Raw genomic sequence first — 17,672 nt, forward strand, 5'->3', positions numbered from 1 at the left:
ATTTATTGTTTGTAGATATTTTTTGATGATGGCCATTCTGACTGGTGTGAGATGATACCTCAGTGTAGTTTTGATTTGCATTTCTCTAATACTTAATGATGTTGAGCACCTTGTCATGTGTTTGTTGACCATCTGTATGCCTTCTTTGGAGAAATGTCTATTTATGTCTTCTGCCCATTTTTTGATTTGGTTGTTTTTTTTTGGTATTTAGCTGCATGAGCTGTTTGTATATTTTGGAGATTAATCCTTTGTAAGTTGCTTTGTTTGCAAATATTTTCTCCCATTCTGAGGGTTGTCCATTTGTCCTATTTATGGTTTCTCTTGCTGTGCAAAAGCTTTTAAGTTTAATTAGGTCCCATTTGTTTATTTTTATTTTTATTTTCATTACTCTAGGTGGTGGGTCAAAAAAGATCTTGTTGCATTTTACATCAAGCAGTGTTTGCCTATGTTTTCTGCTAAGAGTTTTACAATGTCTGGCCTTACATTCAGGTCTTTAATCCATTTTGAGTTTATTTTTGTGTAAGATGTTAGGGAGTTTTCTAATTTCATTGTTTTACATGTAGCTGTCCAGTTTTCCCAGCACCACTTGTTGAAGAGGCTGTCTTTTCTCCATTGTGTATTCCTACGTCCTTTGTCATAGATTAGGTGACCATAGGCGTGTGGGTTTATCTCTGGGCTTTCTATCCTGTTCCATTCGTCTATATTTGTTTTTTTGTGCCAATACCATACTGTCTTGATTACTGTAGCTTTGTAGTATAGTCTGAAGTCAGCGATCCTGATTCCTCTGGCTCTATTTTTCTTTCGCAAAATTGCTCTGGCTATTCGGCTTCTTTTGTGTTTCCATACAAGGTGTAAAATTTTCTGTTCTAGTTCTTTGAAAAATGCCATTACTAATTTCATAGGGATTGCATTGAATCTGTAGATTACTATGAGTAGGGTAGTCATTTTCTCAGTTATTTTTTAAACACCTTTATTGGAGTATTAATTGTTTACAATGGTGTGTTAGTTTCTGCTTAATAACAAAGTGAATCAGCTATACATATACATATATCCCCATCTCTCCTCCCTCTTGCTTCTCCCTCCCACCCGCCATATCCCACCACTCTAGGTGGTCACAAAACACCGAGCCGATCTCCCTGTGCTGCTTCCCACTAGCTATCTATTTTACATTTCGTAGCATATATAAGTCCATGCCACTCTCTCACTTCCTCCCAGCTTACCCTTCACCCTCCCTGTGTCCTCAATCCATTCTCTACGTCTGCGTTGTTTTTCCTGTCCTGCCCCTAGGTATTTGAGGACCATTTTTTTTTTTTGAGATTCCATATATATGTGTTACCATACGGTATTTGTTTTTCTTTTTCTGACTTACTTCACTCTGTTAGACAGTCTCTAGGTCCATCCACCTCACTACAAATAACTCAATTTCGTTCCTTTTTATGGCTGAGTAATATTCCATTGTATATATGTGCCACATATTCTTTATGCATTAATCTGTTGATGAACACATAGGTTGCTTCCCTGTCCTGGCTATTGTAAATAGAGCTGCAATGAACATTGTGGTACATGTCTCTTTTTGAATTATGGTTCTCTCAACGTATATGCCCAGTAGTGGGATTGCTGGGTCGTATGGTAGTTCTATTTTTAGTTTTTTAAGGAACCTCCATACTGTTCTCCATAGTGGCTGTATCAATTTACATTCCCACCAACAGTGCAAGAGGGTTCCCTTTTCTCCACACCCTCTCCAGCATTTATTGTCTGTAGATTTTTTTATAATGGCCATTCTGAGTGGTGTGAGGTGATACCTCTTTGTAGTTTTGATTTACATTTCTCTAATGATTATTGATGTTGAGCATCCTTTCATGTGTTGGCAATCTGTATATCTTCTTTGGAGAAATGTCTGTTTAGGTCTTTTTCCATTTTTGGATTGGGTTGTTTGTTTTTTTGATATTGAGCTGCATGAGCTGCTTGTATATTTTGGAGATTAATCCTTTGTCACTTGCTGCGTTTGCAAATATTTTCTCCCATTCTGAGGGTTTTTGTTTTTTGTCTCGTTTATGGTTTCCTTTGCTATGCAAAAGCTTTTAAGTTTCACTAGGTCCCATTTGTTTATTTTTGTTTTTATTTCCATTTGTCTAGGAGGTGGGTCCAAAAGAATCTTGCTGTGATTTATGTCATATAGTGTTCTGCCTATGTTTTCCTCTAAGAGTTTTACAGTGTCTGGCCTTACATTTAGGTCTTTAAGCCATTTTGAGTTTATTTTTGTGTATGGTGTTAGGGAGTGTTCTAATTTCATTCTTTTACATGTAGCTGTCCAGTTTCCTCAGCACCACTTATTGAAGAGGCTGTCTTTTATCCATTGCATATTCTTGCCTCTTTTATCAAAATAAGGTGACCATATGTGCCTGGGTTTATCTCTGGGCTTTCTATCCTTTTCCATTGATCTATATTTCTGTTTTTGTGCCAGTACCATACTGTTGATTACCGTAGCTTTGTAGTATAGTCTGAAGTCAGGGATCCTCATTCCTCCAGCTCTGTTTTTATTTCTCAAGATTGCTTTGGCTATTCAGGGTATTTTGTATTTCCATACAAACTGTGAAATTTTATGTTCTACTTCTGTGAAAAATGCCATTGGTAGTTTGATAGGGATTGCACTGCATCCATAGATTGCTTTAGGTAGTATAGTCATTTTCACAATGTTGATTCTTCCAATCCAAGAACATGGTATATCTCTCCATCTGTTTGTATCATTTTTAATTTCTTTCATCAGTGTCTTATAGTTTTCTGCATACAGGTCTTTTGTCTCCTTAGGTAGGTTTATTCCTAGATATTTTATTCTTTTTGTTGAAGTGGTAAATGGGAGTGTTTCCTTAATTTCTCTTTCAGATTTTTCATCATTAGTGTATAGGAATGCAAGAGAATTCTGTGCATTAATTTTGTATCCTGCTACTTTACCAAATTCATTGATTAGCTCTAGCAGTTTTCTGGTAGCGTCTTTAGGATTCTCTATGTATAGTATCATGTCATCTGCAAACAGTGACAGCTTTACTTCTTCTTTTTCGATTTGGATTCCTTTTATTTCTTTTTCTTCTCTGATTGCTGTGGCTACAACTTCCAAAACTATGTTGAATAATAGTGGTGAGAGTGGACCACCTCGTCTTGTTCCTTATCTTAGAGGAAATGGTTTCAGTTTTCCAACATTGAGAACGATGTTGGCTGTGGGTTTGTCACATATGATCTTATTTATGTTGAGATTAGTTCCCTCTATGCCTAGTTTCTGGAAGGTTTTTATTATAAATGGGTGTTGAATTTTGTCAAAAGCTTTTTCTGCATCTATTGAGATGATCATATGGTTTTTCTCCTTCAATTTGTTAATATGGTGTATCACATTGATTGATTTGCGTATATTGAAGAATCCTTGCATTCCTCGGATAAACCCCACTTGATCATCATTTTCTCAATATTGATTCTTCCCATCCAAGAACATGGTATATCTCTCCATCTCTTTGTGTCATCTTTGATTTCTTTCATCAGTATCTTATAGTTTTCTGCATACAGGTCTTTTGCCTCCTTAGGTAGGTTTATTCCTAGGTATTTTTTTCTTTTTGTTTCAGTTGCAAGTGGGATTTTTTCCTTAATTTTTCCTTCTGATCTTTTGATGTTAGTGTATAGGAGTGCAAGAGATTTCTGTGCATTAATTTTGTATCCTGTGACTTTACCAAAATCATTGATTAGCTCTAGTAGTTTTCTGGTGGCATCTTTAGGATTTTTTATGGATAGTTTCATGTCATCTGCTAACAGTGATAGTTTTACTTCTTCTTTTCCAATTTGGATTCCTTTTATTTCTTTTTCTTCTTTGAATGTGTGGCTAGCCTTTCCAAGACTATGTTGAATATTAGTGGTGAGAGTGGAGAGACATCCTTGTCTTGCTCCTGAACTTAGAGGAAACGCTTTCAGTTTTTCACCATTCAGCATAATGTTTGCTCTGCTTTTGTCATATATGGCCTGTGTTATGTTGACGTAGGGTCCCTCTATGCCCACTTTCTAGAGAGTTTTTATCATAAATGGGTGTTGAATTTTGTCAGAAGCTTTTTCTGCATCTAATGAGATGATCACATGGTTTTTATTCTTCAGTTTGTTAATATGGTTTTATCACATTGATTGCCGTATGTTGAAGAATCCTTGCATCCCTGGATAAATCCCTCTTGATCATGGTGTATGATCCTTTTAATGTGTTGTTGGATTTTGTTTGCTAGTATTTTGTTGAGGATTTTTGCATCTATGTTCATCAGTGATATTGGCTTGTAATTTTCTTTTTTTGTGATATCTTTGTTTGGTTTTGGTATCAGGGTGATGGTGCCTCATAGAAAGAGTTTGGGAGTATTCCTCCTTCTGCAGTTTTTAGCAGAGTTTGAGAAGGATACGTGTTAGCTCATCTCTAAATGTTTGATAGAATTCTCCTGTGAAGCTGTCTGGTCGTGGAGTTTTGTTTTTTGGAAGATTTTTTTTTTGACTGTTTTGGGCATTCATTGCTGTGTGCGGGCTTTCTCTAGTTGCGGTGAGCGGGGAATACTCTTCGTTGCAGTGCGCGGGTTTCTCATTGCAGTAGGTTCTCTTTATTGCAGAGCACCGGCTCTAGGCCCACGGGCTTCAGTAGTTGTGGTACACTGGCTCAGTCTTTGTTGCTCACGGGCTCTAACACACAGGCTCAGTAGTTGTGGCACACGGGCTTTGTTGCTCCACGGCATGTGGGATCTTCCTGGACCAGGAATCAAACCTGTGTCCCCTGCATTGGCAGGCAGATTCTTAACCACTGTGCCATCAGGGAGGTCTGTAGGTTGTTTATTTGAGATTTTTCTTGTTTCCTGAGGTAGGCGTGGATTGCTATAAAGTTCCATGTTAGAACTGCTTTTGCTGCATCCCATAGGTTTTGGGTCGTCATGTTTTCATTGTCATTTGTTTCTAGGTATTTTTTGATTTCCTCTTTGATTTTTTCAGTGATCTCCTGGTTATTTAGTAGCATATTGTTTAGCCTCCATGTGTTTGGTTTTTTTTTTTTTACAGTTTTTTTCCCTGTAATTGATTTCTAATCTCATAGCGTTATGGTCAGAAAAGATGCTTGATACGATTTCAATTTTCTTAAATTTACCAAGGCTTGATTTGTGGCTCAAGATGTGATCTATCCTGGAGAATGTTCTGTGTGCAGTTGAGAAGAAAGTGTATTCTGCTGCTTTCAGATGGAATGTCCTATTAATATCAATTAAGTCTATGTGGTCTAATGTGTCAGTTAAGGCTTGTGTTTCCTTATTAATTTTCTGTCTGGATGATCTGTCCATTGGTGTAAGTGGGGTGTTAAAGTCTCCCGCTATTATTGTGTTACTGTCGATTTCCCCTTTTATGGTTGTTAGCATTTGCCTTATGTATTGAGGTCCTCCTATGTTGGGTGCATAAATATTTACAATTTTTATATATTCTTTTTCGATTGATCCTGTGATCATTATGTAGTGTCCTTCCTTGTCTCTTGTAACAGTCTTCATTTTAAACTCTATTTTGTCTGATATGAGTATTGCTACTCCAGCTTTCTTTTGATTTCCATTTGCATGGAATAGCTTTTTCCCTCCCCTTAGTTTCAGTCTGTATGTGTCCCTAGGTCTGAAGTGGGTCTCTTGTAGACAGCATACATACGGGTCTTGTTTTTGTATCCATTCAGCCCGTCTGTGTCTTTTGATTGGAGCATTTTATCCATTTGCACTTAAGGTAATTATCAATATGTATATCCTTATTACCATTTTCTTAATTGTTTTGGGTTTGTTTTTATAGGTCTTTTTTCTTCTCTTGTGTTTCACTCTTAGGGAAGTTCCTTTAGCATTTGTTGTAAAGCTGGTTTGGTGGTGCTGAATTCTGTTAGCTTTTGTTTGTCTGTAAAGTTTTTAATTTATCCGTCGAATCTGAATGAGATCCTTGCTGGGTAGAGTAATCTTGGTTGTAGAAATTGTGCCTTTTTAGAAATTACGAGTCCTTTTTGTTTGGTTCCTGTGTCATTTTCACATGATTTCATTAGATCTTGACTTCACTGCTCTCTGATATATTTTCAACTCATCATGTATACTCCCTGCTCCAGCCCTGGAATCAGTCATTTTGCAAGGAATTGTGTATTCTTTCAGTAGGGATTGGTACTTAGAAAACAAGACGTGAATTCTCAGGGGATTTGTTTTTTTTTTCAGTCCTGCTGCCTGACCTTTTTTTATGCCATTTTCCTCACTATTTTGAACACATTTGAATGACTCCATCAGCATTCCATTGAAAATTTGCTGAGCATGACTTTTATTTGTTTATGTACTCATTCATTCAGCAAAAATGTATGGAACACTTACAACCAGGTATATGGTCTTATGTTCAGTGCAGGAGATGTGAAGGTAAACCTGACTGGTTTCCAGTCCTTGATGAAGATTCATTATTGTGGGGATATGAGTAAATAAACAGGAAATGTCTAAAGACTATGATCAGTACTATGGTGGACATAGGCAAGTGGGATTGACAGTCTGTGGGAGCACAGAGCGGGCATCTGAAAATGCTTTGGAAAGGGGAGATAATGGCTGATATTGGATGAGTAGAAGAAGTATGAAGGTGGAGGAGCCATGAAGGATGTTCCAGTCAGAGGAAGCTGGAAGAGGCAGTGGGATCTTGATGTATTCAAGGAGAGGTATGTATGTAGTTAGTTATAAGTGGAACATAAATTTTATGTAGGGGAGGAAAGACAAAACTGGAGACATGGATGGGGGCCAGGACACTGAGAGCCCCAGAGGTCAGGTCAGAGAACTGGGATTTCATTCTGAAGGGTATGAGGGAGAAGTAATGCAGTTGTCTTAAGCAGATGAGATATATAATCACCCCTGTGATGTACTGATGATGCATTGGGTGGTGGATGGGAGTGGGGCAGTATGAGAATGGTAAGGAGGAGAGAGGTGTAACTGTCAGGAGAGAGATAATGTCATGTTACAGTGCACTTTAGATGTGTGTGTGATATGTGGGAGAATTGTGTGTGTGTGTGTGTGTGTGTGTGTGTTACAATAGGTTATAATATACATACCATAGGTTATATATACACACACAGTAGGTTATATATATTATATATACGGTTGTATACAACCGGTTATGTATAAAACACATAATATATAATGTATATACATATATACATACACATAACTTTCCCACATACCACACACATGTATAGAATAATATATAATATATACAAAATAGATCTGTGCATATACATGGATGTAGTGTTGTGTGTCTGTAATTCTGTTTGCTCATGTATATCCAGGGGCCGTCTCATTGCCACAGGTCTAAAACAGAGAATATTTCAGTGGAGAAACATCCCCCAAGGAAAGCTGAAGAGTGGGAAAGGGCTAGCAAAGACTGTCTCCTTGACCAAACTTTAGTCATGTTCCTTTGAGCCCTCTTTTCAACTAAACCTCATCCTTGGGCATTGTCTTTGGCCTGCTTAGCTCAGTTTTAGAAAGGATCCTGCTAATTCGATTTAGCCAGAATCCCCCAACCCTTGCTTGATATTTCAACACTCTGGTCTGCCTTCAGCGAGAATCCCAAGTCAGTTTAGCAACCATCACCTTGGTCTTGACGTTTCCTTTTAGTAATTTTCTATAGCTCCTTGGCTATATATCCCCAGCTGTCTTTACTGTACTCAGAGTTGAGTCCAATCTCTCTCCCCTATAGGAATAGTCTTGACACCTATCACAATAGTCCTCAATAAAGTCTTTCTTACCATTTTAACAAGTGTCAGAATAATTTTTTCTTTAACAGGCCACACCAAAACTTTTGCCTATTGTGCTCTTCCTCTTCAAAGCTCCACCAGTTGGCACCGAGGCCCAGTTGTGTATCCTTGAGTAATCTGAGAATTCCTCTTCCTCCTCTCCTTCCTGGGATTTAAGGGTATGAGGGGGAGTGAGGTGATTTTTTTTCAGCTTCTCCCAGAGGTTAGAATGTAGCTTTAACAGTTATCTCTGGGAGGGTGGAATGATGATTGAAGATGCTTATCTCCTTTTATGTGTTTCTCTGTGCCAGGCACTGTTGTACACTAATGAACATGTATTGCACTTCTTTTTTAAAACTACTATCTTAAACTTTTAAAAATATAAAATGTGAAATGTATCTACATGGATATATAACATGTGGATTTGAGAGGGTTCTGTTAGGTTAAGGATTTAGGGGAAACCAGGGCAGTGAGCGTGTGTGGATCAGTGCATTGATGAAGGCTAAAATACAGCAGGCCAGTAGTGTAATTGGCGAAAGTGTTGATGAAGTGAATGTAGACTACTGTGTCAAGACTCTTGTCTGTGAAAAGTAGAATAGATAACAAATGGTATATATATATTTTTAGGATGAGAGATTTGAGCATGTTTATATGTTCTGCAGAGGAGGAGCTAATAAAAACAGAGGTTATTGAAAATACAGGAGAGAAAGGGGGTAACTGGAGAAGCAAATGTGGAAAAGATGTGGTATAGAGAATACGTGGAAGGACTGGCCATGAACAAGAGAAAGGGCATCACTTCTGATATCAGAGTTAAAGAGGGTCAGAAAGGCTTGTTTGTGAGGTTTTGGAAAGGCAAGAGATTAAGGGAGTTTCTTTCTTGCCCCAATATAGTCTCTCTGAATAAGGCAGTAAGGGCATTCTGGAGTGTGAGAGGGGATGACCAGGAGCCAGAGGAAAGAGGAAGAAGGTTGCACCCTTCTTTGGGGAATGAGCGAAGATTGATGGGCAGTAATGAACACCTCTCTGAGCTGGAAATAAAATGTTTTTAGTCTTGTCCTTTTTTCCAGGTGTGTTCGGCTGCCAAAAAGTGGGAGCAAGGAAGGCAAACATTGGGTTTGATTTTAGACTTGTGAATGTGTGATGATGATTTTGGGTGGTGGGAGGTTTGAGGGGCTAAGTAGATTATTGAGGTTACCGATGAGATAACTTCAGGTTATAGACCATGGGATTTAGTATCATCAGGAAAAAGTGTGTTCTCAGGAGGATTCTGTAGAACCAGAGGAGAAGCTGTGTGAATATGTGGGTGGGTGTCAGTGAAGCTGTGTGGAGATTTCAAAGCTCAGAGTGGATGTTAGATAGAGGTGGAATGGCAGACGAGAAATCATGGTCAGAGTAAGATATAGGAGCTTAAGATTTCAGAGGGAAAGTAGTTCTGGATGATGAGAAGGTTCCGTGGGTGGGTGAGTTGGAGTAGAGGAGGTCAAGGAACTGTGAAGCTGGGGTGATGGACAAGTTAGCCATGAGATCATCAAAGATAGTAGGAAAGGTTTAGGGTGTAAGAGTAGAGAGGAAGGTGAGAAAGATGCTCTTTTGTGGAAGAAGGGGTGAGTGTAGCTAAGAGGCACATGGCATGACAAAGGAGTGAGGATTTTTACAGAAGGGAGGAAGAGTTAGGGAATGGAAGCAGAAATGGCCAGCATAAGTAGTTGCTCTTAACCAGCTTTGCAGCAGATCCCTTGGATAGTCCTGGCTTTGTTTCAACTTTGTTGTTACTTCACAAACCTTATTTTATTTTTTATTTTTGCCAATAACCAGGGCCAAGAAAGGACTGGTGGTAAAATCTTGAATGTAAGGGGAGCTAAGATAGCATTCTATTCACTGATTCCTGTACCTGGAGGGACTTGAACAACTGCCCTTAGCAACTTTAAGGGAAATGGCACTGCTGGTAAGACCCTGGCCTGCCCAGGCTTCCCTTTCCAAGAATCCTATTGTAAATGAATGTGGATAACCAGTCCCCATAGCTTTTAGAGAGGGGTGGATGCTTTTTATGTCATTCCTTATCTCAGAAAGGTTGAGAACACGTGCTCTTAGGGGATGCTTTAAGGGAGTTCCATAGGGAGGCCCGAATTCTTTCTTTTCTTTTTTTTTTTTAATGTTTTTCGAATTGTGCAATATAACAAAAATACCAAAAGTTGCATAAAATGTAAATGTACACTAAAATGAATAATTATAAAGTAAACACCCATAAAAGAACCTTCCAGGACCAAATATAGAGCATTGCAAGTTATCCAGAAGCCTCGTCTTATCCCTGTTTCTCTCCCAGAGGTAACCATTTATCCTGACTTGCCTTTTATGGTAATCATTTCTTTGCCTGTGTATACAGACACATGTGCACACACACATCTGTCTATACATTCTACTGTTTATGGACATTTGGATTGCTTTCAGTTTTTGGGTATTGTAAACGGTACTGCTGTTCTTATATATGTCTCCTGTTCCACATGTGCTTGAGTTTCTCTAAGATATATATCTGGGAGAGGGATTATCTGGTATTAGTTTATGCATATTTTCAGCTTTACTAGATAATGGGAAATTGATTTTCAAAAGGATTGCATCAATTTTAACTCCCACTTAAAGTATATGAGGATACATACCTTGGTTCTTTTCTCCCCCAGTCTTGAGGCCAGAAAACTATGGCTCAGAGATGATCAGGGATAGCCAGGACTTGTAATTTGCTGTGGATATGGGGGTCTTGGTTACTATTTCACATTTCTCTTGGAACAGTTGCCCTTAGCTGCTTCAGTAGGAGAACCTTGGTTTGGTCCTATCTTTTCCAGAATTTCTAGGCCCAAGAATTGGGCCCTAGAATTGAGTGTGGTTGCTCAGCCTTTGAGGCCATTTGAGAATGAAGACGGCTGGGTTAGCATCCTACAATGCTCCTCTTTCTTGGATGGTCCAAACAATTGATCTCAGCAATTAGCCAGGGGTTCTGTGGATGGGCTCTGACTCAGTTAACTCTTCCTCAAACTCAAGGGTCAAGAACCAGAACCAGGAAATGATCAGAGATAATTAGCATCTATGGATAGCAGAATATGAAGACTGGGGTAGTGGCTTAGATGACCCTATGTCTTCGGAGGATCCTTGAACAACCATCTTTAGCCATCTCCAAGGAGGGAGCTGGCTTGTTCCTTTCTTTTCCAGAGTCTGTCCCTTAGGGAGTCTTTTCCTTAGGGAGGGCCCTGGCTTGTTTGTTTCTTTCCCAAAATCTCAAAGATTGAGAACCTTGGCTGGTTTATTTCTGTGGCCAGTTAGAAGTGAAGATGGCTGGGTAGGCATTTGGATTGCTTCCTAGAGTCTCATCTTATGTTTGTTTGTTTATGGCACACCTTTAATTTCCTGAATCTTGTAGAAATACACTTGTAGTGATCAAAAATTGCATATGAGTTTATCAACTTTCAGAAAATTGACAAAATGTTTTATATGAAGGTGTGAAATATTATACATATGTATTGTTTTTTAATTTTAAAACTAGTAATGGAATAATAAATAATTCCAAACCTTAATTAAAATTAGTATTTAATGTACTTCTTGGACCTGATTTATTTCACTAATATTAGAGCATATTTAAAATTAAGAGATGCTTATTTCGTATTTTAGTTCACTGTTTCTTTACTTTTTACTACTGTTATTATTTTTGCTTTCTCTATGCATGTTGAGAATTTGAATTTTCAAGATATTGAAAACAGTGGCATATTTATTGTGGTTCTCCACTTGATGTCCTTTCATCCTTTGGCTTCTATTTGTGTCAATCTGTTTAATGCTCTTGGCTGCATTTCCATACATACTCACAAGGCAGAGTTATTCTAGAAAACATCATCCTTCTTTACTACCAGTTGAACACTACAGTGTAGTCCTACAATACAGTTAGTATAGGACCCTGTTATCTTTTACAACATGTTGGGCTCTGCCCTGTATCACAGGGCAAGCCACCTGAGGATGTCCATCTGACAGATACTGCTTGAGTAGCATGTTATGCAGAGGTTTCACATACCAGTGTGTGTCGTTTACCAGTTGGGAATTTTGAGGCCAGGGATGTGGGAGAACCAGCAGGCTCAGGAGAGAACTATTTCATTTATGGCTAGAAGGTGAATGAGGTGTTCTATACATCACTGAAGGGTGTGGTAAGCTTATTTTTCAAGGAGGGGGATCCTGGAGGTCACAAAGGAAAGATTCTAGGTGGGAAGGAGAATAGTGAACTGACAGCTTCAAGAGGCAATGAGCGTGGCTTGCTACTTTTCATTCCCTCTGTTTTCTTGGTTATCAGAAAAATATTTTCCCAGGGCCCTGGTAGACACGAAGTATGAGTGAAGAAAGAGGGAAGTTATAGAAGGTGAGAGAGGAAAACATACATAGTCTGAGAATGTCAGAAGTGCTAGGATACCCGTGGGGAAGATAGATTGATTTCAAGCCTTAGAAAAGTTAGCTAGACCATTAATTAATTAATCAATCAAGAAAATAAGTAAAAAATGTAGTGATATAGATTCTTTGCTGCATAATGAGGACATGTTGTTGAATTAGATATATTTTCTACTGAGTCTGGTGGGTGAGATAGACACAGACATTACAACAGGGAGTGTTATGACAGAGAGACCAGGGTGTGGTGCTTTCATTAGAAATATGGAGGAGGGTATCTCTAACCCCGGGGCTCAGAGAAGGCCTCCTGGAAGGCACCATGGTAAGAACTTAATTTTCCATAGAAGTAGCAGTTAATCTGGCAGTGGCTGAGAATCCTCTGAGTGTGGGGACCAGAGAGCAGGTGGTCATTTAGACCATGTATGGTAGCTGCCTGGGTCTGTCATCTAGCCTTGAGCTTGGGAAGTACCTGAAGAAATGAGCAGTTGAGAGGCCACTCTGGTCTAGAAGAGCTAGGGAAAGGGGGCAAATAGAAATAGTTTCATAAATGGTTCAGTTTATGCTATAATATTGATCACCTTAGCCTTCATGGAAGAGCAGCTACTTCCATTTCCCCATGAAATTATCAGTTTCTCTTTATGACATGTTTTTTGCATCTTGTTTAGGGAATTCTTTCTCACCTTGATTTCATAAAGGTGTTTTACAGTATCTTCCTGTAAAATTTTTATAATTTTCTTTTCACAATCAGGTTTATGATTCACTTGGAATTTATTTTTATGTACTGTATGATGTAGAGATCTTAATTTTTTTTTTCTGAATGATTAATTGGTGGTTCAAGGACTATTTACTGAGTTGTCTGTTCTTTCTCCACAGATTTATAATGCTGTCTCTATAATATACCAAGTTGTAATGTATGTATATATCTGTTTCTAGGCTTTCTGTTCTCTTCCACTGTTCTATTTGTCTATTTCTATACTAGTATTGCACTGTTAATTACTATAGTTTTGTAATGCATCTTAATATTTGGTAGGGAGAGACCCCTTCCTTAACTCTTCCTCAAAAGTATATTCTTTGAAAAAAAAAGTATATTCTTTGCCTTTTACTTTTCCATATGAATTTTGAGATAAGCTTAATATGGTCTCTAAGAAACTGAAATTTTGATTAGAACTGCATTTTAGTTATATATTATAGATACAGAAATGGCATCTTTACAACAATGAACGTGGTTTATCTCTCCTTTTATCTAGGTTTCTTTAAAATTTATTTACTTATTTATTTTTGGCTGTGTTGGGTCTTCGTTTCTGTGCGAGGGCTTTCTCCAGTTGCGGCAAGAGGGGGCCACTCTTCATCGCGGTGCACGGGCCTCTCACTATCGTGGCCTCTCTTGTTGCGGAGCACAGGCTCCAGACGTGCAGGCTCAGTAGCTGTGGCTCATGGGCCCAGCCGCTCTGCGGCATGTGGGATCTTCCCTGACCAGGGCTCGAACCCGTGTCCCCTGCATCGGCAGGCAGATTCTCAACCACTGTGCCACCAGGGAAGCCCTATCTAGGTATTTTTAACGTCTTTGAAAAAAGTTTATTATAATTTTCTCTGCAAGGGTCTCATGCATATTTTGTTAGGTATATTTCTGTGTACTGATAGTTTTTGTTGCTCTCACTAATATTTTTAAATTACATTTTGTAATTCATTGTGAGTGGTATATGGGAATGCTTATTTCTGGTGTATAGTTTTTAGATCCATTCACCTTACTAACCTCTTTCTCTAGATCCAATTGTTTGTTTGTAGATTTTATTGAGTTTTTATATAACATTTATGTAAATCATACTTAAAAGTACATGAATTATACCTGTACAGCTCAGTGAATTATCACAAAGTGGTTTTGGTTTGTTAATGTAATTTGTGAATAACTGTAATTATTTTTCCCTTTCAGTCCTTATACCTCTGTAAGTTGATATCATTGTGTATAAAGTAAAGTAGAATTCTTTTCTGAAACAATTTCACTTGAGCATCTCTGAGGCCTCATGCTCTAATGAGCTGTGTTTGACACGTAAATACTTTAGAAGTCATCAAAGAAAGGAAATTACCTTTATTTGGAAATTTTAACAGTACTTAATGAAAGAGTCTACAGGGTGGTAGTATTTCAGTTAATTGACTACTGTCCAGGATTTGGTCTTTAGCATTTGTGAAATGCTAAAATGAAACTTGGTGATGAACAAATAGAAATTAACTTACTGAGACTAAGATAGGTTCAGAGAGAAAAGCACACACGTCTCACACTAATATTTTCTTGTGGCGAGAACACTCAGGTCCTCTCTCTAGGGTATGTCATTTGGGGTACTTGGGAAGTCAAACTAAGAAAACAGCATGTTGCTTACTGTGAGAGCATCGAGTTAAAGCAAAAAAGGTAGAGTATCTCACAAACATGGAGTCTTTTGTGCAGCTCTGGGTTGTCTGAGGAATACATTTAGGTGTTCTACCCTGTCTTCATCACACCCCAAGCAGCTTGAGAGACAGCAAGATGTAGTGAAATAATACTGGACTTTGTAGCCAGTAGACAGGGGTTTAAATCCTAGCTTATAGTGTACTGACCTTAGGGGTTTCATTTTTCTCACTGATGAAATAGAAATCATGACACTGTTCATTTAAAAGAAATATAACCTCTCAAAGTATTTGTTATATAGTAAATCCAGCAGAATCATGGATTTATATTTGTTTATCCATGCCTATGGGTAGAGAGGAAAGTGCCAATGATCTTTTCCTAATTTGTCAGAATGGTCTTAGAAGTATTAATCTGTTTTTAAATATAGAGATGGCAATTTCAGCTTTACCAGATGTATTAGTTTCCTATTACTGCTGTAATAAATTGTGGCAAACATAGATAATAAACACAGATTTATTATCTTGTAGTTCTGGAGGTCAGCAGTCCTAAAATCAAGGTGTTGGCAGGGCCGAGCTCCCTCCAGAGGCTCTAGGGGGAAATCGGTTTCCTTGCTTTTTCCGGCTTCTTAAAGGCTGCCGGCGTTCCCTTGGTTAATGGTCCTTTTCCCTATCTTCAGATCTACCAGTATATCGTCTTCAACTCTCTGACTCTGACCTTCTACTTTCATGATCATATCTCCTTCTCTGACTCTCATCCTCCTGCTTCCTTCTTATAGACTCTTGTAATTACATTGAGCCCACCAGTATAATTTAGAATAACCTCTCCATCTCAAGATCCTTAATCACACATGCAAAGTCCCATTTGCCGTGTAAGGTGACATACTCACAGGATCAGGATGTGGACATCTTGGGAAAGCCATTATTCAGTCTACCACACCAGGTTAATGAATTACCAAATAAGATACTTAATTAGAATTACACATTTCTTTTGTGGGTTATTTTCATAGAAATAAGCATCAATTTCTAAAGTTGCAGGAGTCTTATAAAATGCTTTTCTTTAAATAATACTTCTAAGGAAAGATATGTATTAACAGAGAATAGAATTAGTTGGTAGCAGTTATGAATATTCATAAGTCTCCATATTGTAAAAGAGAACAAGATTGACATTCTCATTAAAATTCTCAATTTAACATCTTTCAAATTTAGATTATTTGAAATAATTGTGAAGCAAAATGGTTTCCACCCCTCCAAGGCTGTAGGGAGAGAGTACAGAGCCCACATCTCTTTTTGAGTTTCCTTTTGTTGATTGTGAATATTTGCATTTGTAAAGTTAGGCTCTGGAATTTCACTAGCTATTTTTAAAGAAAAAGCAGGTCTGGAGCCCAATTTTGCTTGTAGAAATGGAGAAAGTCTGAAAAGGATTTTCTGTATTATCAGTTAAATTATATATTTTGTGCCTCGTAAAGTAGTTGTTAAGATTCAGTGTGATCACTTTTACAAAATCCTGACACCTGCTTCAGTGAGTGAGAGCAGTTTGAGTCTCTTACACTCTTCTGTACTTTCCATCTTTTGTCTCTTATTAATTTCCTCTGACTTGTTTTAAATTTTCACAAATTATTTTCCTAATCTCCTGATTAAAGCTATCCCTTGAGTTTTTCATTTGGGGTATTGTATTTTTTTTAAGTTGATTAGGTTTAATTATGATATACCACTTGTTAGAGTTTCCTGTTGCTTGGAAATATCTTTAAGTTTGTTACTTATTTCTTTATCCATGGTAAAATACTGATTTTATGGTTTGTGTTTGCTAATCCCAGTGTTTGAAGTCTTTTCTGTTATCAGCTGATCCTGTTGATTTGCTTCTTTGTCTAATTCAAGGTTCAGGGATCCCAGGGCAAGTCCTATAGTTCAACCTGAGCTACAAAATGACCTGCTTCCCATTCATCCTACCCCGAGATGGTAGTCTTTGGGGTCCCAGCTTATTGTAGGGAGGGTCTCCTGATAGTTTTCTTACTCTGTGTAGTTCTGGGCTTTATCTGTTTCCTTTGCCTTTCAACGCAACTGAAATATAGAAAGTTAAATTTGGGGGGGATTGCCTCTCTGCTTATATTTACTTCTCTAGGTTCCCCTTTTCCCATGGTGTTGCTCTGATATTTCCATATTTTTATTGCCCTGTCTTTTTGTTGTTTTCAAGTAGTTGTTACTTCTTTTTCACCAAGATTTTTTTTAGTTGTTTTATCATGAGGGTTTGTCCAAACAAGCTGGGGGGCAGAACTAGCAAATTTTCCTAGAACTCTTTCATTTTCTTTTGAGATTAGGTTTAGGCTCAGAACGTCTCATTACCTTTTGGGTTTTTATTTTCTTTATTTTATAGAGGAAAGATCTGTTGGCTGAGGAAATATGTACAACCTAAAAGTAGGGAGTTAAGTTTGATTCGGGGACCTTACTAAGGGAGGAGACAGGGTATATAGGAGTTCTTTGCTGGAAAAAAATGTAGTCGAACATCAAAATATTACTGCTAATCACAAAAATAGACATCTCAAGTTAACGGTTTTAGTACTTTTCTGTGTATGGGAAGATGCAAGAGTCTGGGCTCAAATTATTCCTTAGATACGCATCTTATAACTGTCTAGGGCCAGTATCCCCAGCACAGAATGCTTCCTGTTTTTCTCCATCGTGAATTCCCTTCAGGGCGCACCATGCGGGAGGGGTGGGGGGCGGCTGCAGTGGCTGCTGACTTGATGGCTGGCAACATTTGTTGTTTACTGGAATGGCAGGCAACACTCCCTTTGCACACATCCAGTGCTCAGAAAAGTAAGGATATTTGCCCAAGGTCCAATAGCAAGTAAGAAGTAACATTGGGATTTTAGCCTTGCTCTATTCAACCCTGAAGCCTATGTGCTTAACCAATTCAGTGCACTGTAACCTTTGGATTCCAGTGTTTTTTGTTCCTGGATTATGGAACAAATCCATGGAGAGTAAATGACTTGTGTTTTTCTTATCAGGTTTTCATCCCTCAAGGTCAGCGCCCTCTCCGTGGCTCTTGGGAACACAAGCATTTCTATGCCTCTTTCACAAGACCTTTGCCTGGTTCTAAAACATCTAATAAGTAAGA

At 38.2% G+C, this 17,672-nt stretch overlaps 1 protein-coding gene across 3 annotated transcripts in view; it reads left to right on the forward strand.

Annotated features, from left to right (window-relative positions):
* The window catches only part of MAGED1 (MAGE family member D1), a 70,994-nt gene that overhangs the window by 15,069 nt on the left and 38,253 nt on the right, over positions 1–17,672 (forward strand). For 2 of the 3 annotated variants that reach the window (XM_059910894.1, XM_059910896.1), the window contains exon 2: positions 17,563–17,666. The exons of the other annotated variant lie outside the window; for it this stretch is intronic. The gene's annotated coding sequence lies outside the window, so the exon portion shown is untranslated. The remainder of the gene's footprint in view (positions 1–17,562; positions 17,667–17,672) is intronic. 3 annotated transcript variants of the gene reach the window in all.

This window comes from Balaenoptera ricei, chromosome X, assembly GCF_028023285.1.
Source record: "Balaenoptera ricei isolate mBalRic1 chromosome X, mBalRic1.hap2, whole genome shotgun sequence".
In the NCBI taxonomy this organism is placed as follows: domain Eukaryota; kingdom Metazoa; phylum Chordata; class Mammalia; order Artiodactyla; family Balaenopteridae; genus Balaenoptera; species Balaenoptera ricei.